We start from the raw sequence: 12157 nt of genomic DNA on the forward strand, positions 1-12157 counted from the left end.
GAGACAGTGTCCAAAGCCTTGCTGAAGTTGAGGTGGACAACATCCACTGCTCTCCCCTCATCTACCCAGCCAGTCATGTCACCATAGAAGGCTATCAGGTTGGTTAAGCAGGATTTCCCCGTGGTGAATCCATGCTGGCTACTCCTGACCACCTTCTTTTCCTCCATATATCTGGAGATGACATCCAGAATGAGCTGTTCCACCACCCTTCCAGGGATGGAGGTGAGGCTGACCAGCCTATAGTTGCCTGGGTCCTCCTTCTTGCCCTTTTTGAAGACTGGAGTGACATTGGCTTTCTTCCAGTCCTCAGGCACCTCTCCAGTTCTCCATGACTTTTCAAAGATGACGGAGAGTGGCCTGGCAACAACATCCACTAGCTCCCTCAGTACCCGTGGCTGCATCCCATCAGGGCCCATGGATTTGTGGACATCAAGTTTGCCTAGAACATCTCTAATCCTATCCTCCTCAACCAAAGGAATGACTTCCTTTCTCCAGACTTTCTTTCTTGTCTCCTGGCTCCGGGATTCCTCAGGGCTGCCATTAGCAGTGAAGACTGAAGCAAGGAAAGCATTTGGTAACTCTGCCTTCTTTGTATCCTTCGTCACCAGGGCCCCTGCCTGCCTGAGCAGTGGGCCCACATTTTCCCTAGTCTTCCTCTTGCTACTGATGTATTTGAAGAAGCCCTTCTTGTTGTCCTTGATATCCCTTGCCAGATTCCAAATGGGCCCTAGCCTTCCTTGTCTCATCTCTACATACTCTGACAACATTCTTATAATCCTCCCAAGCAGCCTGTCTCCTCTTCCACATTCTGTGTACTTTCCTCTTCTGTTTGAGTTTTGCCAGGAGCTCCTTGCTCACCCATGCAAGTCTCCTGCCCCCTTTGCTGGAGTTCTTGAGCACTGTTCTTGAGCTTGGAGGAAGTGATGCTTGAATACTAGCCAGCTCTCCTGGACCCCTCTTCCTTCTAGGGCCCTAACCCATGGGATTTTTCCAAGTAGGTCCCTGAAGAGCCCAAAGTCCGCTCTCCTGTGGTTTGACTAGATGATCTCCAGAGGTCCCTTCCAAGCTTACCATTTCTGTGATCCTGTGATTAATTTTAGAGCAAGTATCATAGATTATTTTCATTTTTATTATTCCTGCAGACACATAGCTAAAGTTAAGGATATTAGAGTCACTGTCATCAGGGTGCTTCTATGTGCATTTTTGAACCTCATACGAGGCATTACCCAGCAGCAAATGAAAAACTTCACTGTTGTGCTCTTCACATTTTAGTCCATACAGGTTCTGTGCTACTTATTGAGATGGATTGTTTAAGGCATTTATCTTCAACACACCACATTGCTCTGCCACCAGCAGGGTTTCCCCCAACTACTTAACTATTCTGCATTCTGGTATTAGAAGTCCTACTAGCAGTCTTCCTTCCACCAAATTTCCAGTCCACCTTGTATAAGAACACCAACATTTTAGGCCCAAAATTAAAGTTTGGGGAAACTTTATTTCTCAAGCCTCTTGCATTAATTGGAACCTTATTCAGTGCTTTCCATTCATTTTCTATCTTCTGACTTAGCCTTCACTTCCTGCTACAGAATTTTCATATATTCAGTCTTAGAAACATTACCCTGGAGCCACACAGCCTTCCGTATTTGTTTATTTTCCCATTACTTTCAAGCTCATTTAACATCTTTCTGATTTGCCAGCAGTTTGGTTTCCTAGTTGTTCAGATGAAATCTACCCCTCTTGCACAGGATGCCTTTATTATAGAATTCTCTTAGACCCTTAATGAAGCTAAAGGTTTCCTCATACAATTATCTTAACTGTTTAAATAGATATTTTTCCACTCTCTCCTTAGTATGCCATAAAATGCTAAGAACATTTCAGAAAATATAACCAAAAAATTCCAGGTCTTCATCTACCTTTCTGTGAGCCTTAACTTTGCCTCTTAGTTTCCGCTATATCATTAGTACTTCTCACATTATGACAGCATATTAATCCTGTGACCTTCACAGTAGGCTATGTAGGTTCACTGTGCAGTCTACAGACTTTGTGTTTCAAAGGAATACACTCTTTGTTCCTTTCTGCCATCTCTGTTGATTAACTTTCTCCTCACAGAATCTATGAACCTTTTTAATCATCAGAAACTTCATCTTTTCATCTCAAATGTCAATAATTTTTCCTCACTCCAAGTTTGAACAGCTTTAGCTGGGCAAATGTTCCATTAAATTGAATGATCTAGAGAAATTAATAAACAGAAAGGATTGGGGACTTACTTCTCTTGGACTGAATGTGTAAAGAACATTGACTTATCTAGTCAAGCTGTTTGATTTGGCTACACATAAATACATACATAGTTGTTTTAACTGAAGCATCTTAGAAGAGTATTAGTTTGTGCCTTGAATTAATTTACTGTCATATTTCACATATTGGGGGTCCCAGTGTAGAAGTTAGAAGTGTAGAGAACGTGTGCTTCTTATGTCTTTAGTATGTTTCAGAATCAGCTGAAGCACATGTCTGATGTCAATACACAGATTGCGAAAGGAGCTTCACAGAATGCAAAACAAGGCCTAAGTGTCACTCTTCTCCAGTGGTTTAATTCACCCCTGCATATCCTAGAGCCTCAGAAGACCAAGACAGGTTGATGTGGCTGAAGTCTCCAGAGCAGTCTGGGGGAATGGCCTTCTCCTCTACTGAACAGAAGCATCTTTTTCTCATTCCCTATGTTTCGCTCCCCAGTTTGGAAAATGGTGTGTGGGGGGGTGGTTATGACCTAGGTTACCACATAGCAGAAGAAAACAAGAAAAATAACACAGAGGACCACATGGGAAAAAAAAATCTCTTTAAAAATGTGAGGAAGAAAGACCATTTGTATAATGGGGGGACAGGTTATCTCCACAGGGTGCACAAAGGACATTTTAATTGTCCCATTGTGCCTTGCCTTATGTTCAGATACTGTGGCCAGACAGGAATTCTGCACTCACATGGAACATAAGTATATACAAGTGCATGTTAATTGCTAAAATATCTCCTTTCTGACAAGGAGCTGGAGACTTTCCTCTCCCACGAGCAAGCTCTGTCCCTGGTTCAGGTAAAGATAAAGATTTAGAGACAGAAATTCCTTCTTCTTTGGAGACAATAGAGATGGTACATCTTGCAGTTGAAGCTGCATTATTTTCTTCCTCTTTCTCTGCTTCATCTACCGGAGAGTTAATTGACAATAGAGGCAACACTAACACACTCAGCATGCTAAAATGTGAAGTAAGCATAATGGTAAAATAAGCAATAATGGGTTGCAAATACAAGTTCCATTGACAAGCCTGAATGCAGAAGATGAGCTACTTCACACCTTTTCTTTATATCATCAGGGAAGTAGGAATTCCCTTCCTCTTCCTTCCCCCCATCTAACAATATAGGCATTCTTGAAAATAATCTCTGTTTTCTTTTCAGATTGTGTGACCTTCTTTTAGGAGCTTTCAAAGCAGTAGCTCTCTCATTTCTCTGGGATTATGTTTTGCAAAATTACCATGAGACAAACTCTTTGACTGAAGATAATAATTTATAAAATGAGCTAATGCCTTTCTGGACACAGTCTAGGAAAAGCTATATACTTAAAAAAAAAAAAAAAAAAAAAAAAAAAAAAAAAAAAAAAAAAAAAAAAAGGCATTAAAACTGTGTTAAAACCAGTGGTGGAAAAATGTCTAAAAAATGAAAGGGTTTTTTTATGCCATAATGCTTGGGACAAAAGTTTTTTTCCGTTAAATTGTGATGAGAAATTTTGGATTAAAATTTAGGAGAAAATTTAATAATCACTATCTTTTAAAGAACAAACATAAATAGCTAGGGATTCTGTGAAAACTGTGCTACTAAAGAGTTCAAAGAACAAATTAGGCAAAAGTTTCTGGGAATTATGTTGGTGGAGTGCATTCTTCCTTCGAAAAAAATAAAATGGACAAGATTCGTTATTCCAACATCTCTTCATAATTTTCTATTCCTGGGCACAGAAAGCTTATTTCTAAATTTCTGAAGTAGAACATACTTGAGAAGTTATTTGATTGTAATTTTCCCATTAGTTTCAGATTTACAGGAGCCTTGCTTTTTTTCAAGATGAAATACAACTAATGCTTATAGGTCAGCTTTTCCAAGCCACCAGCTTTTGTCTGCTGCTTACCATAGTTGCCCCAAAATATCATTTCGGCATAGTGGTAAGTAGAGACTTCCTTGGTCCCTTTTTTTTTGTCTGAGAGATTTTCCTAGTTTAGCATGTGTTTATATCTCAGCAATGTGCAAAGTTAAATACCTAGACTACGTCTATAAAAACATGTGAAAAAAAGCATTTCTAGGGTATGATGCAAGTCATCTTCAAGTGAACATCTAATATAGTTGAGGTGAAACAAATATGGTGGAGCTAATGCCTGCAGTGCAGATGTCTGCTGTGGAAGTTAAATTAAGTATTTGGGGAGGGAAAAGTAGTGAAGTTTGCAGGAACAGGTGTGATTTGTTAACTTGTGCTCCTTCAAGGTACACAGAAAGAACATGGATTTTTGAAAGGTAGAAAATGTCTCTGAGATAAATGGAGTTCAAAACTTAAAAAACATGAATAGGGAAATATACACAAAATTAAACCTTCATCCTCAGTCAACTTGATWAGGGTCATGTTGGCATTCTGACAGTCATCTTGCATTTGTCTTGTTTTCTTCGGTGTAACCCTGGATTTCTCACCCTAGATAGATGGCAGAAGGGAATCACACAGTGGTGATGGAATTTATCTTGTTTGGCTTCACAGACAACCAGAGGTCATCCTCTTCTTGGTGTTTCTACTGATCGATTCATTCACCCTGGTGGGAAATCTAGGGATGACTGTGCTCATCCGAATCAACCTCAGGCTCCATGCCCCCATATACTTCTTCATCAGCAGCCTTTCCTTCCTAGATGTCAGCTACTCCATCATCATGATACCCAGCACTCTGATGATCTTTGTGGCAGAGACAAAATAATATCGTACACAGCATATGCATCTCAGCTATTCCTGTTCTGCATTGCAGAGACAGAAGAGTGCTACCTCCTGGCCGTGATAGCGTATGATCAGTTCATAGCCATCTGCAATCCCTTGCTTTACCCTGTCATTATGTCAAGCAGATTCTGCATGCTCCTTGCATGTGGCTCCTACTTCATGAGCTGTGTGAATGCAACTGTTCAGATGACATTTATATTCCGCTTGTCCTTCTGCAATTCCAGCATCATCAACCATTTCTTCTGCAATGTGCCCCCAATCCTGAAACTCTCCTGCTCTGATACTTACATCACTGATTTTGTCCATTTCACCTGAGCTACTGTGCTTGTCACCTCCACTATCCTCCTCATTGTCATCTCCTACATACGCATCAGGGTCACCATCCACAAGATGAAATCTGCCAAAGGCAGATGTAAAGCTTTCTCCACTTGTACTTCCCATGTGACTGGTGTTACCATGTTCTATGGGATGGGCTCCTTCATGTACTTAAGGCCTACTTCAAATAAACTGTGGAGCATGACAAGATCATCTCCGTATTTTATACCGATAATTCCCATGTTGAACCCTATCATTTACAGCCTGAGGAACAAGTAGGTCAAAGAAGCCCTTCAAAGGACAATAGTAAGGCTGTATTCCTCTCCAAGAAAACAACAGAGATTCAAGACTCCAAGCAGAACTGAAAGAAAATGATGCACCCTTTTGTTGAAACAGATTAATTAAATATGCAGGTAGGTGAGTTCCCCCCCGCCAAAGAGAAAGGAAAGGGGAGCAATATCCAAGACTGCCTGTTGCCACATCTATCTTTTGTGAAAGAGGCAAAGCAAACTTTCTTCCTATTGCAGGGGTCTCCCTTTGCCCTTAGTCTTAAGAGAGAGATGTGTAATAAGCAGTCCTTATGAAATAACTTTTCAGACGTAATGTAGCATTACTCCATAATGTGCCTTCCACCTGATCTTGTGTTGTGATCTCTGCAAATACAGACATTGTAAGACAAATTTAGTGGGAATAATTATATGCATTCTTGTTTGTTTATTTGGAAGCCAAAGATACTAAGATGTACCTTAAATTTAAGATATTTGAGATTTTTAAGATATTTAAGATATTTGCTATATAGAAGTCTAAAACTGAGTTAGGCTTTCTGGGTTCCTTTATGCCAGTTGAGTCTAAGTTTTAATGGCAGTTCCACCAAGCTCATATGTCAGATCATACCACACTTTGATACAAGATGACCCTATATGATGGCTATGTGCTGCCAATTTCTACATATACTCCAGTAGTTCCTATGTTTCACTTGCTCAGGTAATACCTGAAATGGTGGGTGAAGGAAGAGATTGGCTGCCAGGAAAGAGGAGATCACCTCACATCCCTTCATCTCTCTTCCCATTAGGACTTCATACAGTGAAATCCTGATGCTAAGTTTAATGCAAGAGACCAAGAGACCAACGCATATACTATGACCTGGTGTATTAGTCCTTCTCCAAATTATGATGGGAAGGTCATTCCTAGCACTGGATAAAATGGGGTAAATTGATCTACATTGTGACTAATGGTCAGATCATTTGGTGAGCACTTCTCTCAAATAAAATCTTACCCAAAGAAAACAGCTGAATGCATAATTATGGTGTGGGAAGTAAATTCTTATTTATGGCAAGAGATGTGGTAAAGGAGGTGCTTGTTGTTCATGTGGTGGGGATCTGCCTCGTTAATGACATGCCATAGAGAATCCAGTGGGATGAACCTTAGGAAGAAGAAAACCATACAAGGCAACAGACACAGCATATGGAACCAAAGAAGTTAAGAACAGGCCATGATAAAAACAGAGACTGGTAGCTTGGTGGCCTGAGGGAACCTTCAGGTTAGCCGTTTGGGTGAGAATGAGCCTTTTTTCAGGCTTATCTTTTATGGAAGAGGATGTATACTTGGGGAGATTGGATCACTGCACACCCCTGTGCCCAGACAATGATTTACTCTAAGTGGCTGGGTATGCTGGGAAAATAGCACAGGTGTTGTCCGAAAAAACGGAACACTGATTGCCCAAGGACTTACAAACAAATACTTAATGCCAGCTGATGTGACAAACTGCATTGAACCAGTAGAGTCAGCCTCCCATCGCAGTAGGAGCAATTCATATAGGGAGGCAGCACAAAGAGACCCAGTGAGGCACTCAGAGAGAGACAGGAAATGGGGCAATTCCTTTTGATATTACCTTTAAGTGGAGAAGTATTAAAGTATGTAGGCAGATGGCTAGCCAGATGGCTAGCCGTGACCCAAAGTTATACTAACAGGATAAAAACATGAGAAACTGCTGGACTACAGAGGCAGTGATCAGGTATGTGAGGAAGTCTCTACAGGCGAAGGATATTGAAAGACAGTGAGATAGGATTTCTGTCTTCGCAAAGTTGCTCAGTAAGATTATAGTTACCAACTTAATCAATATCAAATATAGGTATAAAACTAGCAAAAAAGTAGTCAAAAGGGGAAGCATAATTGGGAGGCAAAAAGAGAAAAAGGAACCATAAGAGAAAGAAAATCACATTATTAGAGCTGCTTATGGGTACCTTTTGATTAATCCTGAATCTGATCAACATAGCTTGGAACAGGACAATAAACTTGTATTTCTGATCATACCACGTGTCAAAGTTGCTTCTGCCGTCAAAGAAACCTGCACTGTTTCTCCTAACATCAATGAAGGGGTCACCCTGGAAAGTGTAGAATGACTTCTGCAACATCCCAGGGAACATATATCCAGCACACAGGGAAAGGAGAGAGATTTAATAACTAATCCCTAAAACCACAAATTAATATTTGTTTTTCCATTTCTTTTTAAATGTAGGATTTCTATGTCCATTTTCCACCTTTAAGACAAGGTGCAGACCCTTGGATTTCTGACCTCTAACACATGGAAACATGTATTGCCTCTGTAGGAATTTGCAAAATAGGGACATCTTGTTACTGTTTAGTGTTAGAGCAAGGTATTACTCAGAGATGCTGAAGCCATTTAGCAATAGTGGACTCAAATAGGTGCATTACAAGGAGTGTTGGGATTAAACCATGAGATAGGTGAAGGGATGTTTGTGTGGGAAATAAGTTATTCACACTGCTTAACTTAAGGATAAAGTTCAGTGTCCTAATGTTAAAGCCAGTCTCCAGGAAAAAAAAAAAAACAACCAAACAAACAAAAAAAACCCTTTAGATATATTGCATTATGATGCCACAGGAAAAATTACTATCTATCTTGAATTTTCTATGACCCTGCAGCAGGGAAGCACCTTGTGGTTAGAAAATGTTACATAAGAAAGCTATGGTTGTTTCCTTCCCTCCCCTCCCCCCCACTCCCCTGATAGAGGAGACTGAAGAATGAATACAGAGCAAGAATGTGGTTGCAACAAGTCTTTTCTCAAATCCAAGGGCAACAGATATAAGAAGGGTGCCCTGGTTCCAGTTTCTGCAGCTAGTGCTCTGTTCCAGGATCAGGGAGAGGTCTGATGAACAAGTGTAGGACTAATTGCCTACCCAAACCAGCCCAGCCCCCTCGCCCCCAAACTAGAGTTGCATACCCTACAAATACCAGAAATGCCTAGAACAAAGATTGTAGAGCAAAATGAATATTGAAGTATGTTCATTATGGCTTAGTTTTCACAGTACTACTACAAAGAAATATCTTACCTGAATAAAATGGTTAAGCCATAAAAGTTGAACAGAAGGTAGATTTTTTTCTTCCCAGATTTTAAACCCCTTAGTAGTGCTCCAGGTTGCTAAAGTTTACAGCTAATCTGTAACCTAGGTTAATGGAGGCTCCTCCAAAAGTCAGTTCAGATCAAGATCTTCACAGTCAGGAGACCCGAATCTTCATCTAGGTATAGTTTGTATAGCTGGGAAACTTTTGAAGGGTATTCTCAACGAGAGAAAGCACACCAATCACTCTTACAGAGAAGAAATGGAAAGTAAAGAGCTCTCTTTAGTCTCTTCTTTCATACATTACCAGTAAGGATGACTCTTACTTCCCTTACAGAATATGCTCTGAAAGTGTAGGCCCCTAAAAACTAAGCAATAGAACTCATTCTTATCTCTAAACCTATAAAAGAAGTAATACTCTGATATGTAATAAAAGAGAGCGCTCTCAGCCTACTTTATTTTTCAGTTCTCAAACAAACAGAAAAGCCACAGTGGTGCCTCTCATTTCTGTTTCTTTGTATATCTAGTTACCATGTATTGAGTTCAAGGAAAAATGTCTGTATGTAGGTGACAGAGCAGAAATATTCGATACTCTGCTATGCTTGCTAACATGCATGCTATTTCCAGCCTGCCTTCAGCTCCTCATTTCTGATATGGGGAAAGAACTGCTTCTCCTGCAAGGGATTGGGGAATTCAATGAATGCTTGTTACTTAAATTACTGCTTGTTACTTAAATTACTGTTCGAATGTCAGTGAATAACAGGACAAGCCAAAGTAGGTATACTCTCCTGCCTTAGAGGAAGGTCCCTGACCTCAAAGCATGGGGAAATGTGTCAGACTGAAAGACATGTGCTTTCTAATGGTACATTTCACTCAAAATGGATTGCCACTCTGAATTCCCACCTCTCTTATGGAAGGGGATGTGGATTAATGAAAGGTACCTAGGATTGAACTGTTACGCTGAACTGCTATGTTATGAGTTATCATTTGGACTGTGCAGGACATGTTGCTAGACGAGCTCTTACTGCTTGCAATGAAGCTGAGCTAGATGTCTGAGTTATATAACCCATATCCTTTCTCTAATCTTGTCCTCACTCAAGCCGGGAGAGGATTTCTATGAGGCCTGATTCTTAGGCTTCCTTGAGTCCACAAGGTGAATAATACATGTATGTGATCTATTTGCTTTGTGGGTTTCTTTTTTCTTTTCTTTTTTTTTTTTTTTTTTTTTTTTTTTTTTTTTTTTTTTTTTTTTTTTTTTTTTTTTTTTTTTTTTTTTTTTTTTTTTTCCCCAGGTGACTATTCCTATACCAGGGTACAGGAAGTGTCTCTTGAAGTCTGTGCCCATCCCATAGCACTACCACCAATAGCTTCTCTCAGTCATTTGGAGGTCTTTAACATAGATACCACTTGCTCTGTCTATCGTGACTACCTGCAGGACCCTGTCATGATTCCTTGTGGCTACAGCTTTTGTAGAGCCTGCATCACCCACTACTGGGAGCCAGTGGTCAAGGACTTCATCTGCCCAATGTCTTTGCATGTTTGGGCTCAGCGAGTTATGTACCTCAACCAGCAGCTGGCCAGCGTAGTGGAGACAACCAGGCAATTGCCTTTTGTCGAGGAAAAGATGCAGAATGATGCCGGCACCACGAGGTCATCAATCTCTTCTGCAAGGAAGACCAGGAAGCCATGTGTGTGGTGTGTGCAGTCTCCCATGGCCATCTCTACCATACAGTAGGGCCCCTGGATGAAGCCCTCAAAAATACAAGGTAAGCAAATTATATCTCCCAGAAGTACTGCTAGAAAGCATTTCTTTCAGAGGGTTTGAGATACCTGGCATTCCACTCCAATATTTAAACTTCCAGCCATCTCATGCTAAATAAGAAAGTAGGGCAGCTGAGACCCACCAATACTTGTTAAGTCACAGGAATGCAGCAAAATGGTCTGGGAGCAAGTATTGCATCTCTAGTTTGTCTTTCACACTAAGTATTTCAAAAGGCTGCTAGTGACTAGAGAAGCTCTGGAGAAATTTTGTGTCAAGCACCACAGTTTGGAAGTAGGATCTAGGGATCAGAGCATGAGTAGATTATAAGAGATGTAGGACCTTCCCACTTCTGGGAAAGAGTATAATCTGGACATAAGAGCTGAATGTAGGCCAAGTGACTACAGGCATCTACATGCACTAAGCAGCAAAGCAGAATTCATGAGTAGATTCCACTCTCCTCTGTAAACGAGGAGAAAGATAGTCTCTGCTACAGAAGAAGGTGGGTATGTGCTGGGGGTCAAGGTTTCATTTCTATGATCCAGAAAAGAAACTGGAGTCTGGTTAGAGCAAGGAGGAACAGGAACTAAGACAGCTGCATGACTAGCTTGAGGTAAGACCATACAAAATTGCAGTAGTGATTCAGGCATTAGAAACTGATATTACTGCTCACTGGCTTTCCAGCTTGAAGCTGAAGAAACATTACAGCAGCTAAGTGTGATGTGTGATTCACGCTCTGTGACAACCTAAACAAATTGCATTAGCTTTGTCAGTGGCTAGAATTCAGTTTGACAAATGTACTTATTCAGCTCACCCTACAGTAGAGCATGGTCAGTTAATTAGCTTTTTAGAATACTCTTGTGACTATACTGGAAATTTAGGCATCTAATTCATCTAAATTTAGATATCTTAATCCTGGACAGAATCCCAGCAATAGTGTCTGCACAAGTTATATCCAAAATGTTGCATAAATTCTTCAAGCCCTCTTGTTAGGAATCATAACTTAGGAATCAGTTAGTCATTTTCAGAGGCAGAAGGGAGTGTTAGAATAAAATTTCTGATGTTCAGTTGAATAATTCCTGCTGTCTTATATCTGAGGGTTGAGTCAGAAGTCCCATTTTGCTTTAGAGGTTTTCTGGAAATTTGCTGTGATGATTGACTCCTTAGAAAAAAAATTATATACAATGTAGAAGTATCTTGCTTTGACTCCTTGTCTATAGTTCTAGCTGCTGTTCAGAAGCTAAATTTTGAAGGTAGAGGTATATTGTAACTTGTACTGCTACTGTACACACAAGTATTCATATCTTTATTAACCCAGAAACAGTACGTATGCATGTATATGCATATCATGCATATACACGATGTAGACTATTCAGTCTGAATAGCCAGAGGATTGCTGGAATTCATAATCGACATCTCATGAAAGCAAACTGCATCAAGTGACATGTTAGATCAATTGTTGTGATTTCAATTGGTATGATCCAAGCCTTCTCAGGGCTGGATCAGCATCTGATCACTTGGACCATTTTGCCTGAGTAGAATCTTGCCCTTCCCTCTCCAGGGTAAGCTACAAGCTTACTTGGAGGACCTGGCCAGGAAAGCAAAGGTTTTGAAGGAACATTTATCCATGGAGGTGAAAAGTCCCTTTCTCTGGAGAGTGAGCATTTGCTTTTAGGAATCATTGCTATGCTAAGGTTGAAATGCTGGAAGCTTACTGT

At 40.4% G+C, this 12157-nt stretch overlaps 1 pseudogene; it reads left to right on the top strand.

The window, feature by feature from the left end:
* The first annotated feature begins 4722 nt into the window (after positions 1–4722).
* LOC146591605 (olfactory receptor 5AR1-like) lies at positions 4723–5695 on the top strand (annotated as a pseudogene).
* The last annotated feature ends 6462 nt before the right edge of the window (positions 5696–12157 follow it).

Source organism: Rhea americana, unplaced genomic scaffold, assembly GCF_003343005.1.
Source record: "Rhea americana isolate MKP2758 unplaced genomic scaffold, rheAme1 scaffold_368, whole genome shotgun sequence".
Classification (NCBI taxonomy): Eukaryota; Metazoa; Chordata; class Aves; order Rheiformes; family Rheidae; genus Rhea; species Rhea americana.